At 41.6% G+C, this 24,596-nt stretch overlaps 1 pseudogene; it reads left to right on the forward strand.

The window, feature by feature from the left end:
- Positions 1-472: 472 nt before the first annotated feature.
- Positions 473-24,368, forward strand: LOC101422981 (transmembrane protein 43 pseudogene; annotated as a pseudogene).
- The last annotated feature ends 228 nt before the right edge of the window (positions 24,369-24,596 follow it).

The following is a 24,596-nucleotide window of genomic DNA, read 5'->3' on the forward strand; positions in this document are numbered from 1 at the left end:
ATGGTAACACAATATTGTGAATATAATTAATATCACTGAATTGTGTACATGAAAGTTGTTGAAATGGGACATTTTATGTTGTTTGTATGTTACCAGAGTAAAAATTAAAGCGAGCAGAACTGAATTTGGCTTCCAAGCCTGAGTTTGTTGTCCCCTGGCTTATGCCAAGAGTCCCAGATCCCCTTTACGCCGACCAACAACCAAATATATACAGCAAACAAACCATGCCGCAGGGCTACAGGAGTTCGGGAGGCTGCCCAGTGGAAGACTGTGTCTCCCCGGTGGATAAGGGGGCGGGGATGGGGAGGACGTTTCAGTAAGAGGGACCCTCATGTGTAAAGCGACACAGCTGTGCCTGATGTCTTGTGGCTGCTAAAGCCAGAGGGGGGATCAGCTGGGACCCCTGACGCCGTAACCTCAGCCCCTCACAGGTATCCTCACAGTAAAAAACAGTTGCCATTTCTAAAGCACCATGCCAGCGCTCTACTTGAAATTTCTGATTTACTCCTCACTCTCCTATGCAGTAGGTGTGACTGCCCCACCACGAGAGCTGCCACGGAGACACAGACCTGTTAAACTCTGCACCAGAGTTACACAGCTGGTACGTGACAGAACGGTGATTTGAACCCTGAGCTGACTGACCCCATAGCCTAGCTTCCCCCCCCCCCCCATTCCTCACTGCCTCCTGTAGGGATGATCACAGAGACTGAAGGCAATTTCCTGTCTCTCCAACCTCATCCTGCAGGAACCACCCAGAAGCAAGCCTGACCACTCTACATAGGAAACCCTTTTCAAAAATTGGCCTTCAGCCGCCAGTACCTATGAGGATCAGCAAACTCTGAGCCACTGACTTCCTCCATCTGCCACTTTGAGGAAGGAGGCAAAGATGAATAGTGGGCAAGAGCACCTGAACTTGACTCCCGGCTCCATTGTTTACCACCTGTGTGGCCTTGGAGGCTTCCCTTAATTCCCTGAACCCCAGTTTCCTCATCTGAAAAACATGAGAAATATGAGTAACTTCCCAGCAGGGGGTGAGAATTAAATAAAATGACGTGTATAAGCCACCAGCGTGGTCCTTGTCACAAAGGAGATACTCAGTCGATGCTGGGATCTTTTAAGCACCATGTAGTTGCTCATTCTTTCTATACCCGTTTATTGAGTGGTTACTATGTGCCTGGCACAGTGGAGGTACCGGCATAAACAGATGCCTCCAAGGAATGTGCAGTCTAGTAGAGTAACAGGAAGAGAAGAAAATAAGCTTGAGAAAGTGCCACAGAAATATGTGGTGGGAGCATTTCTAGAAATCGGTGGATGGGTAAGAGGGTATTGAAAAATCCTGAGATGAGTGACAGATTGTGCCCAGGTATCTCGAGAGGACCCTGAGCAATTTCGGTGACTAATTGCTCACCAACACAAATCTTGTTTCATGGAAAAGAGTCAAAACAAAACAAAGCACTTTTCTTAAAAGCATTTAAAATATCTATGCAAATTTTGGAAGGCAAAACAGGAAACCAAATTACAGGCAAGGGAACACACTCCTTCCTTTTCAAGTCTCTTGGCTTGTTGCAGGCAACATTTGAAGTTTCCTGCCAGGATGTTGACCAGAGAGAATAACCTGACCAAGAGTCATTTGTTCTTCATGAGTTTCTCTAAAAAGAAGCTGATTTCATTTTGCACATTTTGGTGGCCTTGGTGTATTTCTCCTACAAAAATAGGAACACCTAAAAGAGATTTGAGGAAAAATGGTCTTTCTGGGTCTGAACTGCCCACATGGTGACATTGACGTGCTGCCTTAGAGTTTACACAGAGTTTTAATATACAGCACATTACAGCATGAGTGTGATAGGGGCAGGTGCTCAGGTTCAAGTGCTAGCTCCACTATTTCCCAATTGGGTGAACTTGTAGTTGCTGGGAGAGATAAAGGAGAAAACGCATGTAAAGTGATTACCATGGGAGCTGGCTTGATAAATGTTAACACTTTATTATTAGTTTTTACTTCCCTTAGAACTAATCTATTACAGCCTGTGAGGCTCAGTATAGTCTGCAGCTGCTTCCCTCTCAGCCTCTTCTTCCCCACCTTCCTCATCTGGTTTTTCACTCCCAATCACTCTGCCCCTCTCTTGGTTCTACATGGCATATTCTTCCCCACTGCACATCTTTTCAGGGTTGTTCCCTTATTATGACCAGCTCCTGCTTCCTTGTTTCATCCTTTGCATTTCAGCTAAAAATTTGCTTGCTCAGAGTCACCTTCCCTGACCTCCCAGTCTAGGTTAGGTGATGTCCTCATGAATGAGTCCAATGAACCCAGGCACTTTTTCATCATGACATCATGTAATTACTTGCTCACACTTGTAATTACTTGCTCACATCCAATTTCTCACTAGAATATAAACAACAAGAGAGCAGAGACCATGTTTACTCTTGTCTACCAGCATCTAGCCTGGTGCCTGGTGTACAAAGGTGCTCTACAGAAACCTCTTGATTGCAAGGAAGGTAAACAGCCATTATGATTCCTATTTCACTGATGAAGAAACCAAAAACTCAGAGAGTTTAAGTCATGGACTCATGACTGCTTAGAATCTCAGGAGTCAGGACTTGAATCTCAGCCTTCTGATTTGAAATACAGCAGTGCTTTCCAGAAAAAAAAAATCTCAAAGTCTTGGTTTAGAGTTCCTGGACCATCACTTCTTGACAGTTTGGCTAAGATCAAGGGTAGAGTGCTTGGATCCTTACTCATTTAATCTATAAACACGCATAAATGTCAAAGACAAGCAACAACCCTGCAAGAGATATCAGGGAAGTGGGCTGTTCTTCAGGTTGAAACTCCATGTAGCAGTTTGATATTATTTAGGAATTACAAAAAACATATTGATTATGTTTGTAAACCAGGCTGTTACTCTGGCCTTGATACCCTTGATTGTATTAAATTAAAAGGTATTATGTTTACTTGATTGAATCAAGATTAGGTCTTTGGTTCCAACACATCAATAGGACATGACTCAGAGTTGAGTTCCCACCCCTTCATGGGCTGATAGAAACAGACACACACAGAAGAAGGCACAGGAAGAAAGAGATCCAAAGACATGGCAGAGGAGAGAACCTTGATCCTGGAGCCCTGGGGAGAGATGAACCATTCACCTGAGAGTTTGCCGGTAAGAGAAGGGAGCAGCTGAGCTGAGAAGGTCCAGAAAGAAATGAGCCCCACAGCCTACAGCTGAGATGGGAAGAAGCTGGGCCCATGAAGCCTTAAGAGGAAGAGGATGACTAAGACTTTGGGGAGGTTGCTCACCATCTTGCTTCAACATGTGGCAACAGACTTTGGTGAGGAAGGAACCTTGAGTAGGACTCTTTAGGGCTTTGTAACTGTAAGCTTCTACCCCAAATAAATACTGCTTATAAAAGTCAACAGATGTTTGGTACTTTGCATCAGCACCCCTTCGGCTGACTAATACATCACACTTCTCAGTCCCAGACAGGGTCCTCCTTCAGCTCTTCCATTCTTACTGATAACACAAGGCTCAAGGATTTCTCTTGCTTATCTCTCTCTCCCAGGGCCCCAGCAACTCTTCACTGTGAGTTCTGGCATAGACTGATAACAGAGCAGTATAGATGCTGTGCATCTCATCCCTCCGTTCTACCCCTTTCTGTTTCTGAGACAAGTGTTTTACTATTTGATAAAAATAGAATCTCATAAAAAACGAAAAATTAGACAAAACAAATGAAAAACAAACTTCAAGGAGTGTCAGAAATCCCTCATAGTAATTGACTGTGATTTTCACCCTTTCCTATAGTTCTTGTTTGTTGGGACTTTCCTGAATCCCTACCCCATCCCCACACTTGTGCAATAGTTGGGGAAGGCCAGGAAGAAGGGGTGGGTCATGGTGCCACCCAAAGGGAAGTTCAAAGAAGAAGACTTTGTAATGTAATTCAGAATCAGAAAGAAAGGAGACATTCTTTTAGTATAATAAAGTCAGGTCCAAAAGTTGGGTTAACAGAGAGGATACAAGAATCTAGTAGGAGCTAATGGCAGAAGATAAACCAGAAAGATAATTATCTTCAGTGTGGGTGGCCAGTGGAGGGAGAACCATATATGGAGATGCCCAGCTAGAAAAATAGTAACATTGATTCCTTGGCTTTCTGTTCTCCAGAGGAGAGTTATAGGCTCCCACCCACTCAGTGTCAAAGTTAAGTATTAAAGTCCAGAATAAAAAAATAGCGCAAAAAAAAAAAGCTTTCACAGATTTGTATTTTCAGAGATTTCATTTTAGATTTCCTTGGGACAACTGGTATACCCTATTCCAGGTCTCTTTTATTCTTGATGGAGCTTCTCCTACATCCAAGATTCTCATACAACATACCCTGATAATTCTGCTATGGTGAAACAACAGAATTCAACCAGTAAATGGTTCAAGTGCTTCAGACCCAAGTTTTATTGCATCTCAAAGCAACAAGAACAATCCTTTCTCTCCCAAATCTCTCCTGCTACACACAGGAAAAGTGAAATTAGGGTATTTCTGGCACAAAATTGTTGGGGTGAGGATTAGGGAATAGAGAGGTATGTTTTTCTCCTGAAACTCATCTGAATGTCTTTTACCTGCTGAATAGAAGGGTTGTTTAGTATAACCCCATCCATGAAAAATACAATGATTCCCAGGAAATGTTCTATCCATGTAGATGAATGGCTTGGGCTGGGGAGTGTCAGGTATATAAAAAGAAAAGGAGGAGTTACAATCCCCTCCTCTCAGGAGTAGGGAGCATGTCTAATTTTTCTTTATATAGTATAGTGCTTGGCATGGGCTATTCCATCAGTAAATGTCTGTTGTGCTCAATAGAACTTTGGGAATGAGGAGAGCTGACAGCACTGTGATTTGATACCGGTGGTGTCTAAATAGAAGGGGAAGAGGAATAGCTTAGGTAAAGCTGACTAGAGGTTTGTGTTCACAAAAGGAAGGGGGAAACGAGTTTTAGGAAATTCATATGAGCGGAAACTAGAGGAGGATCGTCACTTCAAATATTCAAGGACATGTGGAGTGTAGGTGTGTGACATGTCCCATGTAGTCAAGGACATGTGAATGTGTGGGCATGACCCACAGACCCAGATGGAAAGACCTTATTCCTCTGAGATGAATAGCTGGGCCAAATGACTCTTGATTGGTGTCTTTGTTTGCTGGGGCTGCTATAACAAAGTACTGCAGATTGGATGGCGTAGATAACAGAAATTTATTGTCTAGCAGTTCTGGAAGCTAGAAGTCCAAATTCAAGGTATTAGCAGGGCCTCTGAAGTCTGTAGGGTTCTGGTGGTGACTTGCCACCAATCCATGATATTCTTTATTGTATGGCATAACCCAATCTCTGCCTCTGTCACATGGTTATCTCTCTCTCTGTCTCCTACTCAGTGTGTCCAAATTTCCATTCCTTATAAAGACATCTATCATATTGGATGAGGATCCACCCTAATCTAGTTTGACTTCATCTTAACTAATAACATCTTCAATGATTCTATTTCCAAATAGGATCATGGTCACAGGATTGGGGGTTAGGACTTAACTATATCTTTTTGGGGACACAATTCAATCCATAACAGTTTGGCTGGGAGGAAGGATGGAATTTTAAGCTATAAAATTTGATCTGTAAAGAGCCTCATTAAACTAAATAATGAAAGCATGTACTGCTAGGGATGCTCACCCATTGAGCATGATTCAATCAGAGTATATCGCATCAAGGAAGGATACTAGAAAAAATAGGTGAAGAAAGCTGTGTTAGCAAACACCATGATGCTTGGAATAAAATCTTTCCACTTGGTAGTACCCATGGAAAGTCTACTGGCCACAGACCTTTCTGTTGGGGATGCTATTCTGGGCTTCATGTACAACCCCATGTACCTTGGGAATATTATGCAAGCCTGAAATCAGAAAATGAACAAACACTAATCCACCTTAAGTCTAAATTGGAAAGTAGCAGGATGTAAAAGATATAGACTGAAAGAATAGATTAAAAAAACTAAACAAGAATAGACCTTGATTGACTAGAGAAATATTCTTTATCTTGGAATATTTATCTCATAACCCACATTTGTTGGTCATACATGAGTTTTTAATTTAAACGTATCCATGTACTTATCTAAAAACTCTTATCTATGGATAAGAATTTGGCACCTCTTTGTTACTGCACCATTTTTCAGTATGTGGAGACTTAGGAAAACCTGGGTTATTTCTTCTTTTTGGTTGCTGAGCTTCTGGGAGTTCCTGTAAGAGTTGGGAATGATTCCTGAGGAATAATTTTTGAATAAATGAACAGGAAAACAGAAGAAATCTGAGTATCAGAATGAGTGGCAGACAAAAATAGCTAGAGGACAGGCTGAAACAGCCTGGAAAAAGATCTTCTATGGCTTAGGACACCAGGTGAAGGCTAGACACCATCCAGAAAGAGACAGGAACAAAGGAGGGGAATTGTGATGGCAAAACTGTCAAAGCAAGAATCAAAGAGCAGCTGTAACACACAGCTTCCTGCCACTAGTACCTATGAAAAAGAAAGAAATTGGGCATCTGAGTAAACTACTATCCTAGTGAGATGCTTAGACATCAGCAAAAAATTATGAGCCATACTAAGAAAATGGAAAAAATGGTCCAAGAAAAGGAATAACTCAAAGCCCCAGAAGAGACTAATGATTTGAGACAATTAATTAACGAGATGCACACAAATTTCCAAAATCAAATTAATGAGTTGAAAGACAATATGGCTAAAGAAATAAACAACATCAATAAAACATTGAGTGAGCATCAAGAAGAACTGAAAAACCCGAAGAGAAAAGTAACAGCACTCATGGGAATAAAAGATACAATAGGAGAGAGAAAAAAACACATTAGAGGGAAGTGGATGTGGCTCAACTGATAGAGCATCCACCTACCATATAGGAAGTCCAGGGTTCAATACCCAGGGCCTCTGGGCCCATGTGGTGAGCTGGCCCATGTGCAGTGCTGCCACACGCAAGGAGCGCTATGCTACTTAGGGGTGTCCCCCACATAGGGGAGCCCCATGCACAAGCAGTGCGCCCCACACAGAGAGTTACCCTGCGTGAAAAAAGAGCAGTCTGCCCAGGAGTGAGACCGCACACATGGAGAGCATCATCATGACATCTCAAGATGATGCAACAAAAAAGAGACACAGTTTCCCAGTGCTGCTTGATAATACAAGCAAATGCAGCAGAACACACAGTGAATGGACACAGAGAGTAGACAACGGGGGGAAGGGGAGAGAAATAAATAAAACAAATCTTTAAAAGAAAAAACAAAACACATTAGAGGCATACAACAGCAGACTAGAAATGATAGAAGGAAGAATAAATTATACTGAAGACAGAACAGCTGAAAATTAAGAGAGAAAAGAATGGAAAAAATTGAGCAGGGGTTAGGGGGTTGAATGATAACACAAAATGCAACCATTTATGTGTCATGGGAGTTCCAGGAGAAGAAGAGAAGGGAAAAGGGGCAGAAAGAGTATATGAGGAAATAATAGCTGAAAATTTCCCAACTCTCATGAAAGAAATGAACTTACATGTCCAAGAAGTGCAGCATACCCCAATCAGAATAAATCCAAATAGACCTACTCCAAGACACATACTACTGAGAATGTCAAATGTCAGAGATAAAGAGAAAATTCTGAGAGTAAGGGAGAAGCAAACCATCATATACAAGGGATGCCCAGTAAGACAGTGTGGATTTCTCATCAGAAACCATGGAGGTGAGAAGACAGTGATATGATTCAATTAAGAACATGTAACAGTTTGATATAGTTATGAATTCCAAAAATAGATATTGGATTATATTTGTAATCTGGTCTATTACTGGGCATGATTGAGGTATGATTAGGCTTTGATTGGGTCATGTCATTAGGGCGTTGAGTACCCACTCCTTGGTGGGTGGGGACTCACAGATAAAAGGCATGGCAAAGGACGGAGCTGAGGGTTTTTGATGTTGGAGTTTTGATGTTGGAGTTTGATGCTGAAGCCTTAAGCTGGAGCCCTGAGAAGTAAGTTCACAGAGGAAAGAGAAACAAGCCCCAGGGAGAGAGGACCCCTGAGCCCAGAGAGAAGCAAGACCCTGAAAGGGAGGAACCCAGGAAGTCTGAACCCTCACAGATGTCAGCAGCCATCTTGCTCCAACACATGAAAATAGGCTTTGGTGAGGGAAGTAATTTATGCTTTATGGCCTGGTATCTGTAAGCTCCTACCCTTTATACAAACCAACCAATTTCTGGTATTTTGCATCAGCACTCCTTTGACTGACTAATACAATACAGAAAAAGAAAAATTGTCACCTGAGAATTCTTTAACTGGTAATACTATCCTTCAATTGTGAGTTTGTTTGCAAACAAACAAACAAACTAAGAGTGTTTATAAAAAAGAATCCGCCTTTGCAGGAAATATTAAAGGAAGCCTTAGAGTCTGAAAGAAAAAACATGAGAGACAGACTTGGAGGAGAGTTTAGAAGAAAGAATAGCATAAAGGATAACCAAAAGAATAAAAAAACAGACAAAAATATGATATGACATATGAAAACCAAAAAATATAATGGTGGAAGCGAATAATGCATTTACAGTAACATCACTGAATGTGAATGGATTAAACTCCCCAATCAAAAGATATACATTGATAGAATGGATAAAAAAGCATGAGCCATCCATATGCTGCTTACAAGAGACTCACTTTAGACTCAGGGATACAAAGCAACTGAAAGTGAAAGGTTGGAAAAGGATACTCCATACAAATAGTAAGGAAAAAAGAGCAGGGGTAGCTATACCAATATCGGACAAAACAGATTTTAAATGCAAAAAAGTTACAAGAGATACAGAAGGCCATTATATATTTTAAAAAGGGACAATCCACCAGGAAGATATAACAGTCATAATCATCTGTGCACCTAACCAGGGTGCCCCAAAATACATGAGACAAAATCTGGCAAAACTGAAGGAAGACATAGACATCTTTACAATAATCCTACAGCAAACATTGTATTCAATGGACAAAGGTTGAAAGCTTTCCCTCTAAGATCAGGAATAAGACAAGGATGCCCACTGTCCCTGTTGTTATTCAACATTGTACTAGAATTTCTAGCTAAAGCAATCAGACAAGAAAAAAAAAAAATTAAAGGCATCCAAATAGGAAAAGAGGAAGTATAACTCTCACTGTTGCAGATGACAGGATCTTATATTTAGAAAATTCTGAAATGTCTACACAAATCTACTTGAGCTAATAAACAAGTTCAGTAAAGTGGCAGGATAGACTATCAACATGCAAATTCATTCCTTCATTCATTCATTATTTCAACAAGTATTTTAAATTTTCAGTGAGTATAGCACTCAGTTAAGTACTATTGGATGTGGGATGAGCGCTGGGGGAGAAGGAAATAGAAAATAAGTTTAAAACACCATCCCTGATATTAATGGGGCTGCAATTCATAAGGAGGGACAATTTAAAGTACAAGACAGTATCTGATTATTTTCATCACTGCAAAGGGCTTTGTTTCAAGAACTAGAACTTAAAAACAAAAGCAAACCAATTGACAGTGAACCCATATTGGTTCTTCTCTATGCCAAGAAGTTTGGCCATTCAATTCCACAAATAATTCTTAAGCATCTATCTGAAACAAGAATTATGCTAAGGGCAGTAGATGAATAAACATAGTTTCTGTCTTCACAAAACTTGCTATCTAAGATGGAGATAAAAATAAAAACAGAATAATTAACATGTGCCATATAATGTTGTCAGGTGAGACAAGTGCTCTGGATCTGATCCAGTTGAGGAATAGGAAAGTCTTCATGGGAAAGGTGATATCTGAGATGGGTATAGAAAGATGTGGAGAACAGGCAGAGAAGGGGGCAGGCATTTCAGAAGAAGAGGGGGCTGTTCAAGCCTACCAGAGGGAGTGCTGGAAAAGAGGGCTGCAAAGGTAGGGTGGATGGCTTACAGAGGCCTTCCATGCCATGTTAAGGAGGTATAACGTGGTTTGAGGGAAATGGGAAGGAAATGATTCTCAAACAGGGATTGCAGTAGGGGAGGTGATAATGATGCAAACAAGACTTTAAGAAATTATTTGTCAGCTGCATGTGGGACCAATTGTGGAGAAAAGAATGAGTGAAAGAACTTAAAATTTTTGTTTTAATAGGGCAGCACATAATTTTACTTGTTTTGTCTTACTGAGGATTAGTTTTGGGGCAAGTAACAGAACATGCCCCCTTCCCCTGCCAAACAGGCTTAAACAAAATCTGAGATTATTTCTCTCTCATGTGGAAGTCCATTTAGGCAGTCCAGGGCTGAGTGGCAGCTCCATGAAGTCTTCAAGGTCCTCAGCCACTTCATCTCACCACTCTGCCAGCCTCATGATCCAAGGTGGCAGCCTCTGGGTCCTAGACAGCAGGGCAGAGGAAGGTTGAAGAAAAGAGAGAGCAAAAGGCAGGCACTGAATGTCTTTTAAGGAAAGTTCCCTGAAGCTTCCTCATGGTACTACTGACCACATCTCATTGGTCAGAATTTAGCAATAGGACCTCATCCAGCAAAGAAAAGTAGGAAATTAGCTGTGTTGTCTGGGCATCCATATTCCCAGCTAAAAAAAATTAGGATTCTATTTCTGAAGGAGATAGGAAGAATGAATACAGGGGTTTCACTTGCATTCTCTACATAAACACAAGTAAACAAACAAAAAACGAGGAAGGATAAGAGGTTGTAACGTCCTAATAGCTGGAAATTAGTTTTTGGGTCTTAATGGAAATAATTTTAAAATGAAGATTCCACTCTAGAATCTTGCCTTAAAGACGATTACCCTTGAGACAGAATAATCCCCCTCACCCAAAACCAAAATAATACTGGTTTTGATGCCAGCAGCCAAGATTATCTGAGTTTAGAGTGTTGCTCTCCAGGTCTTCATGACTTTGCCTTAGTAACCCTCTCTCAAAGTCTAAAAGGAAAATTAATTCCATCATCATCATTACATTGTTAAATTCAGTGAACTGAGAACTAACAGTATGAGTTCCTTCAATAGAAATACAGCTTTGCAGTAATTTCTGCACTCTAGTCCTCTGGTTTGAAGTTCAAGCAGCCAACTCCTTGGTTCACCTTCCATCCCAGACCATCCTAGTGCATTTCTCCCCTCCTCAATCTCCCTGCCTAGCGCTGCCTGAACAATCTTCTTTATCTTCTTAAGGCACTGCTGACGACATGTTACAGAGCTCAAAGACTTGTCATGGCTCTCCAGCACTCACTTCATTAAAACAACTCTTGGCCTGGCATCCCAGATTCTCCAAAATCTTATCCTCTCTACAATCCAGCCAGACTTCACCTTGGGATCATTCTATTGCATTCTGGTGTTTTGCACTCTTTGTCCTTTGTCTCTTACTGTTATCACTAAATGATTGGTGCTCCATTTATTTAGGTAATACAGTGGGTTCTGTGGTTTTCCAACTGGAATGTTGAAAACCCCAGGAAATAAAATTTAAAAAGAAAACCCCAAGGAAGTTATACACCTGTGATTAAATATATTAAAATACATTTATAGTGGCAAACCCACATATTCACTATTAACATGAGGAAGTAAACCAAACACTGCACCAACTAGAGAAAATAATTAAAAATTTTTAAACATAAACAGCATTATTTCAGTCTTAATTTCACTGGGATAAAGCTATCTTGGCACTCTCTTACGGCAATCAATTTTCATTTTTTGTTTCAATCCATGAAGGTTTCAGAATTGTATTGCCATTGATACTTTTCCATTGCTTTGCTATGTCACTCATTCACTTATTCATTGAACAAATTCATATCCAGTTCCTGCTCTTACAGAGATTATAGTCTAGGGAAGTGGTTCTGAACTAAGGGTGACTTTGTTCTCCAGAGGACCTTTGACAATATCTGGAGACATTTTTGGTTGTTAACAACTTAGGCGGCTGTTAGTGGCAGCTAGTGGGTAGACGTCAGAGACACTGTTTAACATCACACAGTTCACGGGCAGCCTCAACAACAAAGAATTAGCCGGCCCGAAATGTCAATAGCGCCCAGGTTGAGAAACTTGTTCTAGAGACTTGGACATAAATTTTCTCTTATTTCTCAGGGCAATCTGTTTCTTCTCTATCCTTTTTTTCCTAAACATATTTGCTGAAGGAGTTCTCTTAACCAAATTATTTTTCATTTTAGCTTTCTTATGCCTTGTAAAAATAATGATTCAACATATGGATAAACATAATGATTCAATTCTAAAAACAAAGCAAAGCAAAGCAAAGCAAAAGCTCTCCCTCTCTATCCTCTCTGACATAATTGTGTGTGTGTGTGTATATATATGTAAATAAATATTCAATAGACCACCGTTTCATATGAAAAAGAACACAGATATCATTACAATAAAATCTTTCTACAAAAAATGTATAAATAAAACATAATTTCACACTCATCATCACAACTTAAAATTTCTTTGTCAAACCCAATATGTATATGTATATGTATATGTCAAACCCAATAATATGTAACTGAATTTATGATTTCTTTAACAAACACACATCTTCTCATAGAGTTAAGTTTTCAGCAAAGGACACTATACCCACCCCGTTGCCCAACCTGGGACCCTGGGCGTCAGCCTTCCTGCAGTTCCCACCTTGCCCTGTACTGACAACTTGTTCATCACCATTGACATCACTTCAGGTCAAGCATTCATTATTTCTCTCCTGAACAGTTGCAACTGCCTCCTAAATTACCCTCTATCTCAGATTTGTGCTTCCTTGAATCATTTTCTATTTTGTAGCCAAAATGATCTTTCTAAACCACAAATATGACCATATTCCTCCCCTACTTGAAATTCTTCTGTGGGGCTCCATTTCCCTCAGGACAAAGCTGGTTTTGGATCTTTACCTTTCCAGACTCATTTCTTGCCTCTTCCTTTTCCACGCCCTATAACCCAGTCATACTTACTACCACATTTTCGCAAACTCTGTGCTCTCACCCTCTCAACTCAGAACTTTGCATATGCTGCTTTCTTCTTTTCCTGGTTCATAGTTAAAATTATGTTTACAATGGATGGTCAGGAGTCAGGACATCAACCATCTATTCCAGCTGTTCTTAAGCGCATGCCATTCTTCACAGGCCTCTCCTGCTCCTCCTTGGCTAACGAGAAAGCTGGTTATATTTAGTCTCTTTTCTGCTCTATGTCTCTGCACCAAGTGGCCAGGCACTTCCACGGTGGTAGTAGCAACTTCCCACAGGACCTTCTATTTTGTGCTCTTTATGCCCCCAGAATTACTCTGTCAGCCTAGGACCCTGCTGTCCACCTTGAGTCCTGGTTAGCCCATTTCCTGGCTGCTCTGGACTCATGTCCTGGAATGGCCCCAGTTCTGCCTCTCAGTCCCACTGCCTCTCCTCCATGGGACTCAACCCCTTACTTCCCTGTAGGAAGGAGTTTCCAAGGCAAGCCCATTCCTTTGGGGGCTGCAGCTCTGTCTTCAATTTCCCAAATCCTCCTAACTTCCTCCTCACTTCTGCTCCCCCTCAGCCTCTTTAATTCTCCCCAACGAGGCTCAGGACCACCTCCTTTTGTGGACAAAATGCAACATGGAGGCTCAGTTTGAATGCTCATTGGGGTGGAATCAAGTCTTACTTGGTTGTTAGCGTCTACACTCAATTCATAAAGTAAAATCACCCTGGAAAATTCCCTATATCTTTAGCAAGTTCTGAGAAAATAAGATAAAAAAAAAAAACTTCTTTTGTCATGACCAAGCTTATATAGGTGACTTTGTGTGCATTAAATGTGTATAAAATATAGCAACCCCATTGTACTTTTTATTTCCAAATTATGATATTATGATATTTAGTTTTTGTTTGTTTTGCTGCAAATACCATGGGCCAGTTTCTAGTTTCATGCCACACCTTGAAAGAAACAAGTTTGTTTAAGTGTTGTTGTTGGTCCTGTTTATCACATGCCCACCACTCTCCCTCTTTCCCCTTTCCCAGGCCGGTCAATGAGTTTTTAATTGCAAGAGATTTGAGAACAAAATTAACTCTTATGAATTTAATTAGTATTCAATTTACCAACATTTTAAAATTTAGCTTTGCCAAATCTTTAAGTATGACCTATAAATCTAATTATTGTATTTGTAAATATAGTGATTTTTATATAAATATGAGAATAACTGTTTTCCCTTATTTGGTTAGTGATTGTTTTAGTTTGCCAAAGGACTGCCAATGCAAAGTACCAGAAATGTGTTAGCTTTTTTTAAAAAAATTATTTATTTATTTATTTTTTTAAATTACATTATGAAAAATATGAGGTCCCATTCAACCCCACTGCCCCCGCCCCCCACTCCCCCCACAGCAACACTCTCTCCCATCATCATGACACATCCATTGCACCTGGTAAGTTCATCTCTGAGCATCACTGCACCCCATAGTCAATGGTCCACATCATAGCCCAGACTCTCTCACGTTCCATCCAGTGGGCCCTGGGGGGATCTATAATGTCCCGTAATTGTCCGTGAAGCACTATCCAGGACAACTCCACGTCTCGAAAACGCCTCCACATCTCATCTCTTCCTCCCGTTCCCCACACCCAGCAGCCACCATGGCTACCATTCCCACACCCATTCCACATTTTCTCTGTGGACATTGGATTGGTTGTGTCCATTGCACATCTATGTCAAGTGAGGGCTTAGATTCCATATGGGTACTGGATGCACTCCTCCCGCTTCCAGTTGTAGACACTCTAGGCTCCATGTTGTGGTGGTTGACCTTCTTCAACTCCATGTTAGCTGAGTGGAGTAAGTCCAATAAATCAAAGTGTAGGAGCTGAAGTCTGTTGAGGCTCTGGGCCTGGGTGTCATATTATCAGTCCAGAGATTCAAATCCCCTACATATATCTTAAACCCAGCACCGACTACAATTCCAATAAAGTAGCATGCAAGTCTTGTGAAAAGAGATCCCCTCTGAGTCCAATTCCATCAGGCAGAAACACCAGCTCCAAAGAAGGGCTATCTGTCATGGCAGGGAACCCCTTCTGCCATGACCATAGAACCCGTGGGTCTCTTTATCCCTCAAAAGAACCAATACCTGGGGTTGTATCTACCTTATCTGTCTCTTAGACTCTGTTCAGTTGTACATAGGGGTATTCCTTCTGACAACCTCCAGACTCTTTTTTAGAGACTCACAGCCTTATAATCTCATTTCTCCTTTCCATTTCCCCCTTACATTAGGTCAAACAGCTTCCCGAAGTCATGTCATTATATGTAGACAGGTATATTCTGCTGTTCCGCATTGAATCTTTAATTCAAGGTCATTTTCTAGTTGCTTCTTCAGCTGGTATGTGGTAGTGATCCCTCGGTGCCAGGGAGGCTCATCCCCGGGTGTCATGTCCCACGCTGGGGGGTGTTAGCTTTTACAATGAAGATTTATTTGGGATAAAAGCTTACAGTTCCAAGGCCATGAAATGTCCAGATTAAGGCATCAGCAGAGGTTCTTTCTCACCAAAGTCAGCTGCCACATGGTGAAGCAAGATGGCCACCAATTGCTGAAGTCTCTGCCTTCCCCTCCAGAATCTACCATTTTTTGGAGCCCAAGTGAGGGCAACCAGGCATAGGGTTTGTCTCTTTCTGGGCCTCTTTTCTCTTTTGGGGCCTCTTGTCTCTTTCTGGGCCTCCTCTAGCCGTCTCGGCTGCTCTGCTTTCTTCCTGAGTTCAGCTGCAAGCTATCAGGCATATGGCTCATCTCTCCTTGGGACTCAGCTCTTAGAGTCTCTCAGGGTCTTCTCTCCTTGCAGCTCAGATGTCGGTGAAACTGGAGTCCTTTCTCTCACATGGCAGGATCAATGGGCTTCCTTTTCCTCTGTGTTTTTTATCAGACTCAGCAAGAGGCTGAGACTCAATCTGAGCCATGCCTCACAGACAGTCCAATTGAAAGGGTCTCACATCCACAGGAATGGATTTGTTCACAATCTTCACCTTTTGCGATTCATAAAATAATTTCAAACTTCCACAGTGTTTAATTAACTTATTAAGTTTATAAACTTTAAAAAGATTAAATTTCCTCAAATAATTGACCATCTTCGTACACGGAATTAAATTCCCTAAACTCTTTTCAGTTACCTTTATAAATGTAACCTATTTTATTTTCTGAAACACTTCAAATGCCTGATGGGGTACAATTATAAACCTAGCAAGTAAAATCTTTCTTTATTTCACATAACTCTTGTAAATCTCATAAAACTCATATACATATGCAGTAAATTAAGTTCTCTTAAATATTCAAACACTATTTACAAACATATTCAATTATTTTATAACTTAAAGTTAAAAATCACAAATTGAGGATCAAATTTATGATTCTTTTAAATATTCCAAACTTCTCAAGCCACAAATACAAACCCATCATCACAGTGATTACAACATTTACTCCTAAAACTTAATACAAAGTAACAATGCTATGAGTTCCACTAGCTTCACCATCTGCATACTTTAAAAAAAAAACATCTCCATGGAAGCAAAGTCACTTTATCCAGCCAAAGAGAGCAGGGAGGCATTTCAAACAGGCTAGAGTTATTTAGAACTGCAATACAGATTATCAGTTAGATATGTGAGATGGAGAATTTTCCCAGGGCGATTCTATCTGAGCAAGAGGTTAAGAAGCTGAGCTCCTTTTCATAAGTAGGTTGGTTCTGATTTTTGTGTCACCAGGGGAAGAGTAAGCCATGCATCCCAGAGTGTCTTTCAAATTTCACCCTTATCCTATTTTTATCATAGATTCTTTCACTTTTTAACACTTGATTTGGGTGATAGGATTCTGCAATCCCTCTTGGGGTATAGCCTATCTTTTTGTCAAGTAATTAGAGCTAATTGAATTTCCATCCCTCTTTAGGTTGCAAAAACTCTTTATCGTTTGCTTTATTGTCTGTGCAGAGACTGGCTAGGCCTTCATCAAACCTATTTTTGCTTTTTCCTGGACACAAAGCTAGTCTTCATTTCCCAGCTTTCCCTGCTGTTAGGTGTGGTCATGTGACTGAGTTTTGATCATGAAATCCAAGTGGCCTGGCCCACGAAACCTCCCCAGACTCATTCTTTCCTTTCTGCGGGCTTGGCACAAAGCAGCAAGGCAACCTCAGAAGCTACATATGGAAGATGGAGGAGCTGTAAATTGGAAGGAGGCTGTATTGAAGGTGAGCTTTAGATTGAGCAGAAACACCCATTTGGGATTTGACTTGAGCAAAAAATAAACTTCAATTTTGTTAAAGCAATTATACATTTTTAGGATCGTTTATCTTAATTCAAACACCTATTAAACCTATCGAGGGGAAAGCGATTGTAGCTCAACTGATAGAGTGTCCATCTTCCATATGGAGGGTCCAGGGTTCAATCCTCAGGGCCTCCTGACCTGTGTGGAGCTGGCTCACACACAGTGCTGCTGTGCACAAGGAGTGCTGTGCCACGCAGGGGTGTCCCCCTTGTACGGGCAGTGCATCCTACAAGGAGAGCCACCCCGCGCAAAAAAAGTGCAGCCTACCCAGGAGTGGTGCCACACACATGGAAGGCTGACACAGCAAGATGACACAACAAAAATAGTGACAGATTCCTGGTGCCACATGACAAGAATGCAAGTGGATACAGAACACACAGTGAATGGACGCAGAGAGGAGACAATGAGGGGCGAGGGGGAAGGGGAGAGAAATAAATAAAACAAATCTTAAAAAAAATAACCTATTGAGGGTCATTAGAATGAAAATCCCTAAAGTGTAATTAATTATGGCAGGGTTCAGGATAGCAATAAATATAATTTTGAAAGTTCATATGATATACCATATCCTAAGTCAATGGTAGGAAAAAATTAAGAGGTGGAGGGTGCATTATTAGACAGAGTCACTTTTGACATTGCATGAATATCTGTACTAATTAACTTGTCCTTTTCTAATGCTGTGAGACTTGCAAATCTTTTTAGATTAGTTTAAAAAATAGCCAGGGAGCAGATGTAGCTTCAGTGGCTGAGGGCCTTCTTCCCATGTACCAGGTCCTGGGTTCAATCTCTGGTACCTCCTAAAAAGAAAGCCTATAAAACAATTCCTAGCATTCTGCTGACAATGAAATCAGCTATAATATTCCTGAGATAAAAATAAACTTTTTGCTTAGGTACAAATATTCTTGGTTCTAGGATCAGACAGAAATATTTCCCAAGAGTCCTAATAAACAGGAAACTACATGACGCAGTAGTCAAAATTTTTAACAGCACTTTATAACAGATAAAACAATATGTCAACTATCTAGACTCTCCTAAAAGACCACAGGCACATGCTCAAGTGATTAATTTAAAATTATTAAAAGTATAGATTTCTTTAAATGTAGCTAAAATTTTTTTAAGGTATATTACAATAATGAATATCAATAATAAAGCTCTTCCACCCCACCCCCCATCCCCTCAAAATATAAGGGCCCTAACTTTTTTTAGTCTGGTTATTTCACACTTTGTTTTTGGCATTTAAGCTTGCTAAAGGTTATGGATTGTCTTCATGCACAAACAAGTCTGTAATCAGACTACTTTGTACCTACAGACATAGTCACAGTTTCCCTTTCTTATTCGCCCACACACATCAACTGGTTTTGCCATGTGTGGGTTGCAACTGCCTCAGGAAATATCTTTTTTTCTAAATGACACACATCTGATTTTGAAAATGAAACTATTCAAGGTTATATTTCTCTCAAAATAGATTTTGTAAATCTCTTTCCCCAAAATTTCAAACGTAAACTTCTACTAAGTTTCCATGAAAAGAGCCTATGGGGACAAAAAAAGAAGTCTACAGCACTAAAATATACAGGAGAGAGGGAAAAAAAGGAAAAAGGTAGATATTTAGATAGAAGCATTCAAGTGAATAATAATAAAACAGAGGATTAATAAATAAACCCTTATGTAAGAAAGTTCTTTTCATATATTGCTTGTATCAATTAACAGTGCATTCAGGTAACAAAAATCTAACATCAACAAATGGGGTTTATAATTCTCAAACAACATGAAGGCTGGATGTAAACAATTAATTGCATTGATTCATCAACTCAATGATGTGATGTCAGGGCTAGCATCTTTGCAATTCTCTTGGCCTGTTCCATATCTAGCAAGTTGACTGCTTCAAGAAGGCTGCTGTAGCTCCAGGCATCACATCACTTTCAAGACAGGAAGGAGAGAAGGGGGTCATAATGGCAACATTTTCTCCCTTTATCAGAAAAGCAAAAGCTTTCCACATCTGACTGTGTCACATGGCCTTTCCATGCAAGGCAGACAGAGAAAGTGAGCATTTAATGACTGGAGATAGGCAAGAGAGAATAGGAAGGGCATGAGTAATATGTCAACTAAACTCTAGTGTATGTCCAAGAATGGGTGGCTCACAGAACTCATGTCTTGTTCAGCACAATGGAACGAATTCTTGAAGCCAAATAGTGCTACTATGTGACATGCTTTTCCTCAGTCCTTTGTGATATAAAAATCACAAATAGAACTTTATATTATAGAGGACAATAATGCTGAACTGGCATTATTTGTGTCCTGCCATCAAGTAGTAATTGCCCTTCAGCTCATTTCTTTCCTCCCAATCTCAAAGATCCAAATATGTACAATTAAACTCTACCCTAACTCTCCAAGAAGACATACCAAATTATTCATGAACTTGGATGAGGAAAAACCTCCTGGTTTTTTATTATTTAATTTATACCAAGGAAGAACCCTGAACGTCAGCTAGCGAAATAATTTTAGGAAAGCAACATATATAAATAAGAAAATCACACAAAATCCAAGAATTCTGAATGTCCAGTGTAACCTGTTAAAAGAGATTTGAGCTTTAAAAGAAAACCATCTTCCCCTTTACACTGTGATAAATAATAGATATATTTAGAATGGATCCAATGGGACCCACCACTTTCCCAGTTCCAAAACCTTCATGTTTAGGGAATATTTATAAATGAAAGGAAAGCACAGCAACTTTCTGCTGAAAAAGAACAATGAAAATGGCAACTCATCCCCTGCCTCTGCCAAGTTCTAAAACAAGGCAGTGAGTTATATGTAGCTGCAACTTAAACAGGTCTGGTTTAACTCTGATTCCAGGCTGCATCTGAGCACACTATGCTGCAAAGCGAACTGTGCTTGAGAAGAGTGGGTTTGGTAATCACAGGCTATATTCAGTTACAATTAGCAGAATGTCCAGCAGAATTCCTCCTTGGTGATATCTTATTATATTTAAGCAAAGGAATTAAATACAGGACAGCCACTTGCCCAACTGCACCTCTGAGTGACTTCTATTGAAGACCTAATAAGGTGATCATAAATCCTGATGGGCTTGAAAGTATGTGCCCCTGTCATAGGGCCTCTCAAGGAAGAGAGGAAAGTGTGTATGGAAAGTGAAAAAATTAGGACTTCAAGGTGAGCTGTATATGTGAAATTGCCTTCTACATGAAGGCTGAATGCTTCAAGCTCAGAGTCTCCAACGTTCTGCCTCCAAGAAACACTCTTAAAGCAGGAAAGACTCTTATCTCTCAGCCTGGAATCCACTTTTAAAAAGCCCACATTTAAAGTCATAAAAAAGGGAATGAAATACTGTTACATACTACAACATAAACTGATCTTAAGAATTTTTTATTCTAAGTGAAAAAAAAGCCAGACATAAAAGGCCACACATTTTATGATTCTGCTTATGTGAAATGTCCAGAATAGACAAATTCAAGAGACAGAAAGTAAATTAGTGGTTGCCAGGGGATGGGAGAAGGAAATGGGGACTAACTATACTAATAGATATGGGTTTCTTTTGGGGTTGATGAACGTGTTGTTCTGGAATTAGATAGTGACAATGGTTGTGAATATACTAACCACAAGTGTTACACTTTAAAGTGGTGAATTTTTGTTATCTCAAGTTTTTAAAATGCTTTTTAAAAAGTCCACATGCAGAGAGATGAAGAAATGATGAATATACTAATACATAAACAAGTTAGACTAGCACATGTAGTAAAGCTGAATCATGTGGCAGAAAAAACAATGGACTGGAACTCAAACCTCCTGACTTGGGCAAGTTACCCTCTCTGGTCTGTTTTCTGTAAAATAAGAGATGAGCAGCGTGTATGGACAGAATGGCGCCACCGGGAGGTAACTCTGCAGCCAGTATGTTCTTGTCCTGGGCTCACGCAGCCTTTGTAGCTCTGGGCGGCAATGTCAAAAACAAAGTTTTATGATATTTTTCATTTTTTAATACCCCAATTTATTTTTTATTTTAGTTTTTCTAAATTATTACGAATTCTATTTCTAATCTTTAAACGTGTCATTATTATATCATTTTCCTACTAATTGAATTTGGCAATTTTATTAGGCTTCATTTTTTTAAGAAGTTTTGGATCACAGAGGGGCTCAACTATGGCAGGGGAAGAGCACTGGTGAGTGGTGTCCTTGATGGGGGATGCATGGGTGGGAGGGAGTTCTCCAGGGATTGTATATAAGGTATATAAATATGTTCGATGATGATGGTGGAGAGTGTTATTGTGGGGGGAGTGGTGGGGTGGGGGCGGTGGGGGCGAATGGGGACCTCATATGTTTTCAATGTAATATCTTTTTGAAAAATGAATAAATTGAGTAGAATTTGAAAAAAAATAAAATAAAATAAATATGTTCGGATATTCATTGGGTATTGTCATAGTAGGTAGAGTTACACATGACAACTGAGGGAATGCTCAGTTCCCATCCAGGGGAACTCTGTAGCATTCCCCAATGGAGCAGCAACAATCCCCCAAGTGCAAGGGCAAAGACCAGTGAAGAAGGATGGTCCAATGATGGGCCTTTGATACTGATGGCTATGTTTAGGAGCCTGTGTCCTTGAAATTTCAACTAGGCCTAGAGCTGCAAGGTACCTAAGTGTTACCTCCTGAAAGCCTCCATGTTGCTCAAATGTGGCCACTCTCTAAGCCAAACTCAGTATGTGAATACATTACCTTCCCCCCTGTGTGGGACAAGACTCCTGGGGATAAGCCTCCCTGGTGCTGAGGGATTACTACCAACCACCAGCTGGTCATGCAACTACAAAAAGTCCTTGAATAAAAGGGGGAAATGATAAAGACAAATGAGTTTATATGGCTAAGAGTCTTCAAAATGAGTCAGAAGGTCATCAGAGGGATCGCGCCTGCGCATGTCTCAGCAGGATCCCAGAGATAGCAAAGTAGATACAACCCCAGGTAGTGCTTCTCCTGAGGGCTATGGAGACACCCAGGTTCTATGGTCATGGCACATGGCTCTGGAGTTCGATGCCTTGCCAGTGGGTTCTACTTTGGAATTTGTGGTCCTGAGTGTGATGGAGTTGGACTAGACGTGACCTCTCTATACCTGCCTCTTCTGTCACTTTTGCTGAACCTGTGGTTGGTGCTGGGGTTGGTGTATGCTCAGGAGAGTGAATCTCTGGACTGTCTTTGTGCCAGCGGGGCCCTGAGCATCAGCAGAATTGCAACACCTACTCTCTGGTTCATTGGACTTACCCAGGTCATCTAACAGGAAGATGAGGGTGGTCAACCACCACACCAGGGAACTGAGAGAATCTACAACTGCAAGCAGGAGAATCGCATCCATCAGCCATGTGAGATCTAAGCCCCCTCTCAATTTAGAGGTGGAGTGGACATCACCATCCCAGGGTCTGGAGGATGGAGAAATAAAATATGGATTAGAGTGGATTTACTGGTATTCTACTACAGAAAAATTGTGACTCTAGCAATGGAAGAAACTGTACCATTGATGTGTAGACAGTGGCCAGGGAAGTTGCTGAGGGCAGGGAAAGGGATGAAGAGGTGTGATATGGGGGCATTTTCGGGACTTGGAGTTGTCCTGAATGCTATTGCAGGGACAGATGCAAGACATTGTATATCCTGCCATAACCCACTGAATGGACTGGGGAGAGTGTAAACTACAATGTAAACTATAATCCATGCAGTGTAGCAGTGCTTCAAAATGTATTCATCAAATGCAATGATTGTGCCACACTGATGAAAGAGGTTATTGATGAGGGAGGAGTGGGGGTGGGATGGGGAGTGGGGTAGATGGGAAGCTCTTAAAATTTTTAACATAACATTTTGTGTGATCCATGTATCTTTAAAAAAAAGACAATTAAAAAAAAAAAGAGGCCACTGGACTCCTTACTCCCGTTGCCAATCCATTTCCTAGCTGAGCACAGCGAGGCAACGGGGTGCTGGGTCCTACCCTGGCCACAAATCACTCCAGTGCAAGCAACAGAAGAGAGCATGTCACAATGACCAGCAACCCCCAGCCAGGCTTCCAGGAACAGCTGAGTGAGACCTTGGGGGGGGGGGGTGCCTGTTTAGGGGCTCAGGACCTCCCTGCTCTCCTTCTCCTTAATTTTCACCCAGTGGGGGCCACGTGTTGAAGATGGCACCCTTCCTGGCCAAGGGCTCTTGCTGGTGGTGTCCCTCGACAACATCCACAGTGTGGCTCGAGAGAACAAGGGAGGCTGGTGAGCATCACCAGGGCCCCGCGGGCGTCCAGGCTCTCGTCTGACCCAGACCATGGCCAGGAAACTGCGGCGGCAGGTGGAGATGTTCCAGTGGGTCGAAACTGAAGAGTCCCCAGAGTATACTGCAGACAGGAAGACAAAGACCAAGAGGAGGTACTCCTACACCGCTTAATGGAGTTTGAAAATCATCCACAACCATGGCAGTGGAGCCGTTCACCGCAGCAGCCCCTCTGTGCAGACTGGCAGGTTTTTATCTCCCAGCACGCCTCATTGGGAAGGTTGGCAACTTCAAGTCACCGAGCCTCTGCAAGCTGGAGGACCCCCATGTGGATATCATTTGCAGTGGAGACTTTTTCTGCCACAGTGAAAATCCCAAGTAGCCAGAGGTTGGGGACGTGCGCAACTTGTTCTCCTCTGCGGGCCTGAGCAGTGAGGACCCGGCCCGGCTCACGTGGTCACTGTGGTTGCCCCGCAGCAGAGTGACCAGCTAGTCCCGTACTCCACCAGGCCCGGGGACTCCTTGCTTCTCCTGCGCCGTGGGGACTTGTCAGCAGAGAAGGTGTTCCACAGGGAATGCAACAGCAGCTCCCTGAAGACACGGGGGCTGCGCGCGGTGGGTGGGTGGCCATGCTCATGGGCCTCAGCCTCATGATGCGGATCCTCCACACCCTGGCGGACTGCTGTCCTGTCTTCCGAGATCTGATCAACATTGGCCTGAAAGTCTTTGCTTTCTGTGCGGCCATTGCCCTTACCTTGCTGACCGTGGCTGCCGGCTGGCTCTTCTACCAGCCTATGTGGGCCCTCTTCCCCGGCCGCCAAACCCTGCTGCCCCTCATCGTGACTTGGACATGGGTGCCAGCCACAAAGCTGGAGTGACCTGCCTCAGAATCCAAGTCACCAGCTCAGCCCTAGAGCACAAGCTGCTGTGCACTTGAGTTTCCACGCTCCCTCCACTCTTCAAGGGGCCAGACGCAGCAACCCATGCAAACGTTGGGATTTGGGTCTCCCTCCACGGTCGTCTTCCCCACCACTTCTCTTGCCAGTAAACAGCTTCAGTGGGCAGAAGGCAGTTTACATCTGGAGGCATAACAAGCATGTCCTGTA

Source organism: Dasypus novemcinctus, chromosome 14, assembly GCF_030445035.2.
Source record: "Dasypus novemcinctus isolate mDasNov1 chromosome 14, mDasNov1.1.hap2, whole genome shotgun sequence".
NCBI lineage: Eukaryota > Metazoa > Chordata > Mammalia > Cingulata > Dasypodidae > Dasypus > Dasypus novemcinctus.